A 10,616-nucleotide genomic window follows, 5' to 3' on the forward strand; every position below is an offset into this window, starting at 1 on the left:
ATGCATCTTGCGAAGCGGCTAAGAAAATGAAAAACTCCTTCGTCTAGCGAGTTTTTCGTCTTCCGAGGCGTTCGTCTTGCGGGGTACCACTGTAAAAAAAATCAAAGTTTATTACATGAGGCTACAAGACACCGCCTCCAAACACCTCACTTGTCATTACAGCGTAACTTCATTTGGAAGAGATCTCGGGCGAATTCTTGTTGGACAGTGTATTAGTGCTCGGATGAACACACTTAGTATAATTAGGGCTTGGGCGAACACACTTAGACCAAAACCTCTGGCACTGCGCTCACATGTTCTCATCCCCTTCTGGCCAATTTTTAAAATGGCAACTGTAAATAAGGGAAGGAAAGTTGACAGTGAGGACCACCGCTTCCAGGACAGGTGGAAAGTGGAATATTTCTTCACTGAAATACAGAATCACTGTGTTTGTCTGATACGCCAAGAGACAAACAAGTGGCTGTTTATAAGGAATTTAATGTCAAGAGACACTACCAGTCGAGACATAGCACATACAAGCTAACAAGGCGTGACTGCAGTGAAAAGTGTAAGCACTTGAAGCTGTTTTGATGTCAAAACAGTGATTTTTCACAAGAACCTACGAGTCAAATGAAAATGCCACAAGGGCGAGCTATGAGATGGCAACTGACTGAGCAGCCCTACTTAGGATCCATTCTGCTCACCCCCAAAAAGTGGGAGGGGCTAGAAAATGCATTCTAAACATAGTCTGTCTCCCTTTATCCTTGACTGGATTACGCCCAGTGGGATCACCACCCAGCGGTCATAAAAGACAATTGAACTTTGGAACATGGAATATACAGACCCTGTCGGATAACACTGATAATGAGTGTCCCGAAGGCAGAACTGCCAAAATTGGAAGAGAGCTGTGATGTTTTAACATCGATATTGCAGCGCTTCAAGAAACTCAAAGAGCAGGTGAGGGACACCTGAAGGAAGAAAAAGGAGGCTACACATTCTTCTGGAAAGGTCCACCTGAGCAAGAACATCGAATACATCAGTATTTCCCAACCGGTGTTCCGCGGCACACTAGTGTGCCGCGAGATGTTGCCTGGTGTGCCGCGAAATGTTGCCTGGAGGGAGGCGGGCGAGTCCAAAAAAGGTTGGGAAACAAGTTTCTCTTTCAAAAAGGAAACGTGGGTTAAAGCGGTGACGCCGCCTCCCACTCACTTTCCTGCTCTGGCTTCCCTAACAGTTTTCCGAGTTGCGTCACTGGATCCAGCCCCCTTTTCCACAGGTGACACGGGGCTGGAGGGAGGGAAAGAGGGCTTTACGTCGCGCACAAAGGCAGCCTCCTAGAAGCGCTCTGGGCCGGCGCCGTTTCGCCGAAGGCGCCGGAGGACCCCCACCCTCAGCTCCTTCAGAAAGGAAGCCCCGCCCCTCGGCTCCCTACGCCACCAGGCAGCTCAGCTGACTGACGAGGACGTTCTGCGGCGGCGGCCGCCGCACAACCACCGCAGTTGCTGGCAGCGTCCGCAGCGCAATAAGTAACAGCGCCTGGTGCTGCCAACTCTTTCTCTCTCTCTCCCGCCCCCCCGCCCCAAGCTCTCGCGCTCCCCGCGTCAACATCACCGCGCGCAGCTTCCCGAGCTCGAGGCCAGCCGCTGCACGCACGCGCCGGCTCGTCATCGGCTCCGGTTGTTGCCTTTCTCCGCCGAGGTCGGTGGACCCCGAGCCTAGGCTTCCTTCCCGCACCCCGCTTTCCGAAGACCGCACACCAGTTGGGCCAGTACATATTCCCCTCCCGTGACTGGAGCGGAATAGCCCTTTCTCTTCTTCCCCAACCCTTGTCATTGGAGGAGTCCCTCAGTCCCTCGCTTTGCTGCCTCCTCCCCCCCCACCCCCAAAGCTTGGAGGTTCCCCGGCAAGGGGGAGGGGAAAAAATTGAAAGTTACACTTTCGTGCGTCCCTCCCGGCGTGACGCTGCGCGCTGACGTCACGGGGCTGTAATGGTGGTGTGCCTCGAGATTTTTTTAATCAAACAAGTGTGCCTTTGCCGAAAAAAGGTTGGGAAACACTGGAATACATGGAGTAGGCTTTGCTATCAAAAACAATCTTGTAAAGCTCCTGTCAGAAGTCCCTACCAGCATTAATGAGCAACTTTCAACCCTTCAAAAAAAAATCGCCAAAAACCAACAGGCACTTCTAAGCACTTATGCACCAACATTGGAAGCTGATGAAGACATCAAAGAAATTTTTTACTCCCTGCGGGATACCATCCTATCAGGGATGCCTCAGGAGGATAAAATTATCCTCCTGGGTGATTTTAATGCAAGAGTTGGGCGAGATTTCGACTATTGGGAAAGAAGGAATTGGCAACAGCAACCAGAACGGAATCTTACCTTTGACTATATATGCAGCGCACAACCTTGCTATTACCAACACATCCTTTTGACAAAAAATAAATTTAAAACATCATGGAGGCACCCTTGGTCAAACCAATGGCACCTCTTAGACTATGTAATTATCCAAGCTGAAGATAGCCGTAATGTACTCCTTATCAGAGCTATGACGAATGCTGGACAGATCCGACCGATTAATACGCCCCACAATGGCTATCAATATTATACGTCAACATATGATTCAAGGAAGGAAACCAAGGCGGAAATGAACACTCAAGTCCTTCAAGATCCTATTAAGCGGGACTGCTTCCAAAGGACCCTTAAGAACCATCTGCTTTTGGAATTCCCTGATGACATCAAGGAACACTGGACCAAGCTAAAAACATCCATTATTGAAGCCTGTGAACAAACTATTGGATACCAAACCAAGAAACACCACGAGTGAGAATGACAGTGAGATTGAACACATTATTGACAAGCAAAGGAAGGCCTTTCAGATCTGGCAAAGAGATAGAAACTGTGCCACTAAGAAAAAAAACCTATGCCAACGCTAAGGCTGAAGTTCAAAGAAGAATCAGAGAACTAAAAAACACCTGGTGGATAAAAAAAGCTCAAGAGATCCAGCACTTAGCCGACACAATAAATCATGGCATATGCCCCCTGCACTCAACAAATGGTTCCACACTTCTAAAAAACAAAGCTATTGCACTGCAGTGGAAAGAACATTACCAAAATCTCCTTAACCGCAACTCCCCCATAGCTGCTGAGGTCCTCTCACAAATTCTGCAAAAAAAAAAATTAAGATGAGCTTGCAGTATCTCCAAATCTGGGAGAGTTGTGTACAGCTATTAACCAAATGAAAAACAACAAAGCCAGCGGACCTAATGGGATACCTGCCGAAGTCTTCAAAGTAGGTGGAATTGAACCTACACAACAACTTCACAAGTTCATTGGAAAAATCAGGGAGAGAGAGGAGATCCCAGTATACTTTAGGGATGCCAAAATTATCAATCTCTTTAAAAAAAAGGTGAGAGAATGGATTGTGGAAACTATCAAAGACATCTCTCTATTAGCTGTGGCTGGCAAAATCCTTACAAGGATCTTAGCAAACCACCTCTTAATAATATCCGAGGTGACCCTTCCTGAATCCCAAAATGGTTTTAGACCTTCTAGGGGGACGGTGAACATAATTTTCACCACTTGACAGCTTCAAGAAATATGCGGAGAGCAAAACTAACCCCGTATATTGTGTTTATTGAACTGACTCAGGCCTTCAACACTAAACCATAATGCCCTGTGGACTGTCCTTCTGAAAATTGGCTGCCCAGATAAATTTGTGATCATCATTCGGTTCCTCCATGATAATATGACAGCAACAACTGCAGGTAACAAGGGCTCTCAAAGTGAACCATTCACAGTGGGATCAGGTGTTAAACAGGGTTGTGTTATCGTCCCAACTCTATTCATTATTTCCATTGCCATGATCCTACACTTTGTTGAAGGAAAACTCCCCTCCGGAGTAGAAATCATATATCAAACAGATGGAAAGCTCTTTAATCTGAGCAGGCTGAAAGCAAAGAGTAAGGTTACCACAACTTCCATTATAGAGCTTCAGTATGCTGATGACAACTTAGTGTGTGCATGCTCAGAGGATGACCTCCAATCCATCCTAAATATCTTCGCAGAAGCTTATGAAAAGCTTGGCCTATCACTCAACATCCAAAAAACCAAAGTAGATTGGGCAATCAAAGGCATGCTGAGCATGAAGAGAAACCCATAAAATAACTTGGGGTGTGTTTCTTTGAACATGTGTACTTACAGATTTGGGATCCCAGACAATGTATCGTAATTCTTCTCCCACTTTCACCACAAAGTAAAAAAGGAAGATAACCAACATGATAAGAGGACTGATAAATCTCCAGGTGGCCTGCCAGAAGATATTGGGTTTGTGTCCAATCATGAACTTAATATCATCATTAAATCTGATAATAAAGACAGAGGAAGTTTAGAGAAACCTGACTGCTTTGGACAGATTAAGGGCCAACTCACACATGCATATTCATTACTTGATAACTGCCATAAGGAAAGAGGCATAGCTGTCAACCTTCCCTTTTTTTGCGGGAAATTCCCTTATTTCAGCACCGTTTCCCGCTGCTATTCCGGATTGTTAGATATCCCGTAGACTGTCTCCGGGACAGGTGAGGCTACTGATCCCTTATTTTCAAATCCAAAAGTTGACAGCTATGGAAAGAGGGCATTACAGATATGGCAGAACCGACAGAACTTCCATATCCGCTTGCATTGCCTAAAACATTATAGCTTGCGCAGGGGCGTAGGAAGGTGGGGGTGGGCCGTCCTCTGTGCCATCGTGGAGGGGGGTGGCAAATTATCAAGGAACTATTACAGTAGTACCTCAGGTTAAGAACTTAAATCGTTCTGGAGGTCTGTTCTTAACCTGAAGCACTACTTTAGCTAATGGGGCCTCCTGCTGCCGCTGCGCCACCGCTATACGATTTCTGTTCTCATCCTGAAGCAAAGTTCTTAACCTGAGGTAATAATTTCTGGATTAGCGGAGTCGGTAACCCGAAGCGTATGTAACCCGAAGCATATGCAACCTGAAGCGTATGTAACCTGAGGTACCATTGTACTGCCCTACTAGGGTGGTTCATAAAAACCTTTTTTTAAAAAAAATGCCTCCTCCAAAGGTCTTATCTTACTACACTCAGGATTACATAGCTATATATGAAACTTCATGCTTATCAGTTAATATCTTCACCCTCCTCCACGAAAATAGCTGTTTACTTGGCCGTTTTCCTATGTCCTGAAGGCTGAAATTTCAATTCAGTGTAGGGTCAAGATATTAACTGATATGCATGAAATTTCAGATATAGTTATATAATCCCTAGTGTATTAAGACCTTTGGGGCAGGCATTTAAAAAAAGTTTTTAATGAACCGCCCTACTGCCCTACCTTCTGCTGTGCTTCCCGGGTCCTGGAAAGTCGGCCTATGTGAAGAAAATGAGACTAGGCCGAGTAGATTAGGCCTTGCCCTACCTTAGCCCCGCCCTCTGCCCACAGCTGATTGGCCAGCTGGTTTCGGGGCGGGGCAAAGGCAAGGCAAGGCCGAATCTACTCGGCCTAGTCTTATTTTCTTCACATAGGCCAACTTTCTGGGCTGATGAGGAGGCTTGCTAAGGCCGCTGCCTGTCCTTCGGGCCCCAATTCCCCCCGGAAAGCCTCTGCTGCCCCCGAAAGTGGAGTGTGCGGAGCACTGGCAGTGCTGGCACCCCGTTTTGCCCACGCGTAGCGCTGGGAGGAGCAGCTCAGCACCACCCTGGGCGCTCAGCAGGCCGGCCTCCCCTTTGCCCCCAGTCTCCCCTACATGAAGCTAGGACTCCCCTCACTAAGCCACACACCCCAGTCTCCCCTGCATTAAGCTACGACACCCCCCCCTCAGTCAAACACCCCAGTCTCCCCTGCATGAAGCTAGGACACCCCCTCACTCAGCCACATACCCCCGTCTTCCCTACATGAAGCCAGGACACCCCCTCACTAAGCCACATACCCCAGTCTCCCCTGCATGAAGCTAGGACACCCCCTCACTCAGCCACATACCCCCGTCTCCCCTGCATGAAGCCAGGACACCACCTCACTCAGCCACATACCCCAGTCTCCCCTGCATTAAGCTAGGACACCCCCCCTCAGCCACACACCCCAGTCTCCCCTGCATGAAGCTAGGACACCCCCTCACTCAGTCACACACCCCAGTCTCCCCTGCATGAAGCTAGGACACCCCCTCACTCAGCCACACACCCCAGTCTCCCCTGCATTAAGCTAGGACACCCCCCCTCAGCCACACACCCCAGTCTCCCCTGCATTAAGCTAGGACACCCCCCCTCAGCCACACACACCAGTCTCCCCTGCATGAAGCCAGGACACCACCTCACTCAGCCACACACCCCAGTCTCCCCTGCATTAAGCTAGGACACCCCCCCTCAGCCACACACACCAGTCTCCCCTGCATGAAGCTAGGACACCCCCTCACTCAGCCACACACCCCAGTCTCCCCTGCATTAAGCTAGGACACCCCCCCTCAGCCACACACCCCAGTCTCCCCTGCATTAAGCTAGGACACCCCCCCTCAGCCACACACCCCAGTCTCCCCTGCATGAAGCCAGGACACCACCTCACTCAGCCACACACCCCAGTCTCCCCTGCATTAAGCTAGGACACCCCCCCTCAGCCACACACACCAGTCTCCCCTGCATGAAGCTAGGACACCCCCTCACTCAGTCACACACCCCAGTCTTCCCTGCATGAAGCAAGGACACCCCCTCACTCAGCCACACACCCCAGTCTCCCCTGCATGAAGCCAGGACACCCCCCCTCAGTCAAGCATCCCAGTCTCCCCTGCATGAAGCTAGGACACCCCCTTACTCAGCCACATACCCCAGTCTTCCCTGCATTAAGCTAGGACACCCCCTCACTCAGCCACATACCCCCGTCTTCCCTACATGAAGCCAGGACACCCCCTCACTCAGCCACATACCCCCGTCTTCCCTACATGAAGCCAGGACACCCCCTCACTCAGCCACATACCCCAGTCTTCCCTACATGAAGCTAGGACACCCCCTCACTAAGCCACACACCCGTCTCCCCTGCATGAAGCCAGGACACCCCCTCACTCAGCCACACACCCCAGTCTCCCCTGCATTAAGCTAGGACACCCCCCCTCAGCCACACACCCCAGTCTCCCCTGCATGAAGCAAGGACACCCCCTCACTCAGCCACATACCCCCGTCTTCCCTGCATGAAGCAAGGACACCCCCTCACTCAGTCACATACCCCCGTCTTCCCTACATGAAGCCAGGACACCCCCTCACTCAGTCACACACCCCAGTCTCCCCTGCATGAAGCTAGGACACCCCCTCACTAAGCCACACACCCGTCTCCCCTGCATGAAGCTAGGACACCCCCTCACTAAGCCACACACCCGTCTCCCCTGCATGAAGCCAGGACACCCCCTCACTCAGCCACACACCCGTCTCCCCTGCATGAAGCCAGGACACCCCCTCACTCAGCCACACACCCCAGTCTCCCCTGCATGAAGCTAGGACACCCCCTCACTCAGTCACACACCCCAGTCTTCCCTGCATGAAGCAAGGACACCCCCTCACTCAGTCACACACCCCAGTCTTCCCTGCATGAAGCAAGGACACCCCCTCACTAAGCCACACACCCGTCTCCCCTGCATGAAGCCAGGACACCCCCTCACTCAGCCACACACCCCAGTCTCCCCTGCATTAAGCTAGGACACCCCCTCACTCAGCCACACACCCCAGTCTCCCCTGCATTAAGCTAGGACACCCCCTCACTCAGCCACATACCCCCGTCTTCCCTACATGAAGCCAGGACACCCCCTCACTCAGCCACATACCCCCGTCTTCCCTACATGAAGCCAGGACACCCCCTCACTCAGCCACATACCCCCGTCTTCCCTACATGAAGCTAGGACACCCCCTCACTCAGCCACACACCCCAGTCTCCCCTGCATTAAGCTAGGACACCCCCCCTCAGCCACACACCCCAGTCTCCCCTGCATGAAGCTAGGACACCCCCTCACTCAGTCACACACCCCAGTCTTCCCTGCATGAAGCAAGGACACCCCCTCACTCAGTCACACACCCCCGTCTTCCCTGCATGAAGCAAGGACACCTCACTCACTCACACACCCCAGTCTTACCTGCATGAAGCTAGGACACCCCCTCACTCAGTCACACACCCCAGTCTCCCCTGCATGAAGCTAGGACACCCCCCCTCAGTCAAGCATCCCAGTCTCCCCTGCATGAAGCTAGGACACCCCCTCACTCAGCCACACACACGTCTTCCCTGCATGAAGCTAGGACACCCCCTCACTCAAACACCCCAGTCTCCCCTGCATGAAGCCAGGACACCCCCTCACTCAGCAACACACCCATCTCCCCTGCATGAAGCTAGGACACCCCCCCCCCTCACTAAGCCACACACCCCAGTCTGCCCTGCATGAAGCTAGGACACCCCCTCACTCAGAGTGGATGGGGAAACCCAAAGTAAAACCATTTTTGCAGGCAAAAAAAATATCAATGGGTGGGTGACAAGAAATTTTCTGCACCAGGTACCACCTGACCTTCCTACGCCTCTGAGCTTGCAATGTAATTGCCTCTCACATCAGAAGCTGGTTATCAAGTGCAGACCAACCAAGTGATGCACATGCACACATAACTGAGCCATAGGTCAAAACCCAGCTTTAACAGCATGATTTCAAGACTCAGGAGCACTTTCCAGGGTCTGAAAACACATGCCATGGCGACAAGAGATGTTGACATGCACAAACGTCAAGAGATAGATGTATGTATTGCCATACAGGCAATAAGAGGAGCCTTGTGTGTCATATATGGGTTGTAGGGAACAAAATACAGTGGTGCCTCGCAAGACAAAATTAATCCGTTCCGCGAATCTCTTCGTCTTGCGGTTTTTTCGTCTTGCGAAGCACGGCTATTAGCGGCTTAGCGGCTATTAGCGGCTTAGCGGCTATTAACGGCTTAGCGGCTGTTAGCGGCTTAGCGCCTTTAAGAAAAAGCAAACAAACTTGCAAGAACTCGCAAGATGTTTCGTCTTGCGAAGCAAGCCCATAGGGAAATTCGTCTTGCAGAACAACTCAAAAAACGCAAAACCCTTTCGTCTAGCAAGTTTTTCGTCTTGCAAGGCATTCGTCTTGCGGGGCACCACTGTACCCCAATTCTTCTCCCTTGCACCATAGTTGTCTCTCCATTCGGCTCTGACAGCTACGCCAGCCAGCTGCCACCATTGTGTTTCACAAGTATCACTGCTGGTGCAAAGCGTCCCCTTCTGTTCACTAGATGGGCAAAGTGCTGTTGGCAGGACGCCCAGCAACAGCAGTCAGCAGAAAGCCCCCAAATGGAGGGAAGGCCAACCTGGTCCCTTGCGTGTCATGTGATAGCACCAGGCCTGATGTGAGCCCAATTGCTGCACCCAACTGGTACAGAGATTACCCTGACTGCCCTCCTTCCAGAAAACCCTGTCAGGTGGCTGCCTTGGGTTTGGCTTGCCGCCTCAGTATGCAAAGGAGTCCTCTGCCACAAGCAAAGTGCAGTCATGCTAATGAGTCACATTTAAGTGACTCTAATACCCGTGTTCAAAATTACTGTTGGAGTAAATAGCACCTAGTATTTATAAAGAACTTGTCAGAGCTGCAAAGCATTTTGCAATGCATTATATTTGTAATCCTTAAAACAGTCCAGTAAGTTGGGCTTATAAATCATGTAGAGATTTTATTACAACCAAGCCGTATATAATTTTTGTTAAACAAATAAAATTATTTCCCTTGTACTTTTGAGGGGCATAGTTCTTGCAATAAAAGCTAATCTGTTACATGTATTTGAGATTCTCGAGGGCATTGAACTATTTTTAGAGAGCCTTGTTGCAGATTTGAGCCATATAATTTCGTTTTATATACCGTATTTTTTGCCCTATAGGACGCACCGTCCCATAGGACGCACCTAGTTTTTTTGGGGGGAAATAAAGAAAAAAAATTACCCCCCCAGTCACGGGAACTCCTGCAGGGCTCCCTAGGCTGCGGATATCTGCCCAAAGCGTGGGGCGCTCTGCTTAACCTTTGCTCGGTAATCCTCAGATCATTTGCATGTTTGAGACTATTACTGTATTGCACATGGCCTTTTAGCAAGAACAGTTGTTGTATCTTTCTTGGTAATGGCCCATTCACTTGGTAAATCTGAACAATCTGTATGAAGGATGAATGGCATGGCCGAGTTCAGGTGGTTAGATATAAATAAAGTACTGATTCTGTCTAAACTAGTTTACGTTTCTACAAATAAATGGGATGTTCTATTGGCTATAGGGGAAATCATCATTAAAAAGACTCAGATCTCCAATTTAGAAAATACAATTTGTGACTTAATGAGTTGTGCCTTCTAAATTCCAGTTATTATTTGTGTGTGTGTGTGTATTGTAATGGTAGTGCCTGAAAAGATCCGTGGAATTACAGAGCTACCTCGGGTTAAGAACTTAATTCGTTCTGGAGGTCCATTCTTAACCTGAAACTGTTCTTAACTTGAGGTACCAATTTAGCTAATGGGGCCTCCCGCTGCCGCCACACCGCCGCCGCGCGATTTCTGTTCTCATCCTGAAGCAAAGTTCTTAACCCGAGGTACTATTTCTGGGTTAGCGGAGTCTGTA

At 49.8% G+C, this 10,616-nt stretch overlaps 1 protein-coding gene across 8 annotated transcripts in view; it reads left to right on the forward strand.

The window, feature by feature from the left end:
• TERT (telomerase reverse transcriptase) overlaps positions 1–10,616 on the forward strand; it is a gene marked incomplete at its 5' end in the record, with an annotated part of 87,669 nt that overhangs the window by 47,847 nt on the left and 29,206 nt on the right. The window lies entirely within an intron of this gene.

This window comes from Podarcis bocagei (genome assembly GCF_964188305.1).
Source record: "Podarcis bocagei genome assembly, chromosome: 8".
Lineage (NCBI taxonomy): Eukaryota > Metazoa > Chordata > Lepidosauria > Squamata > Lacertidae > Podarcis > Podarcis bocagei.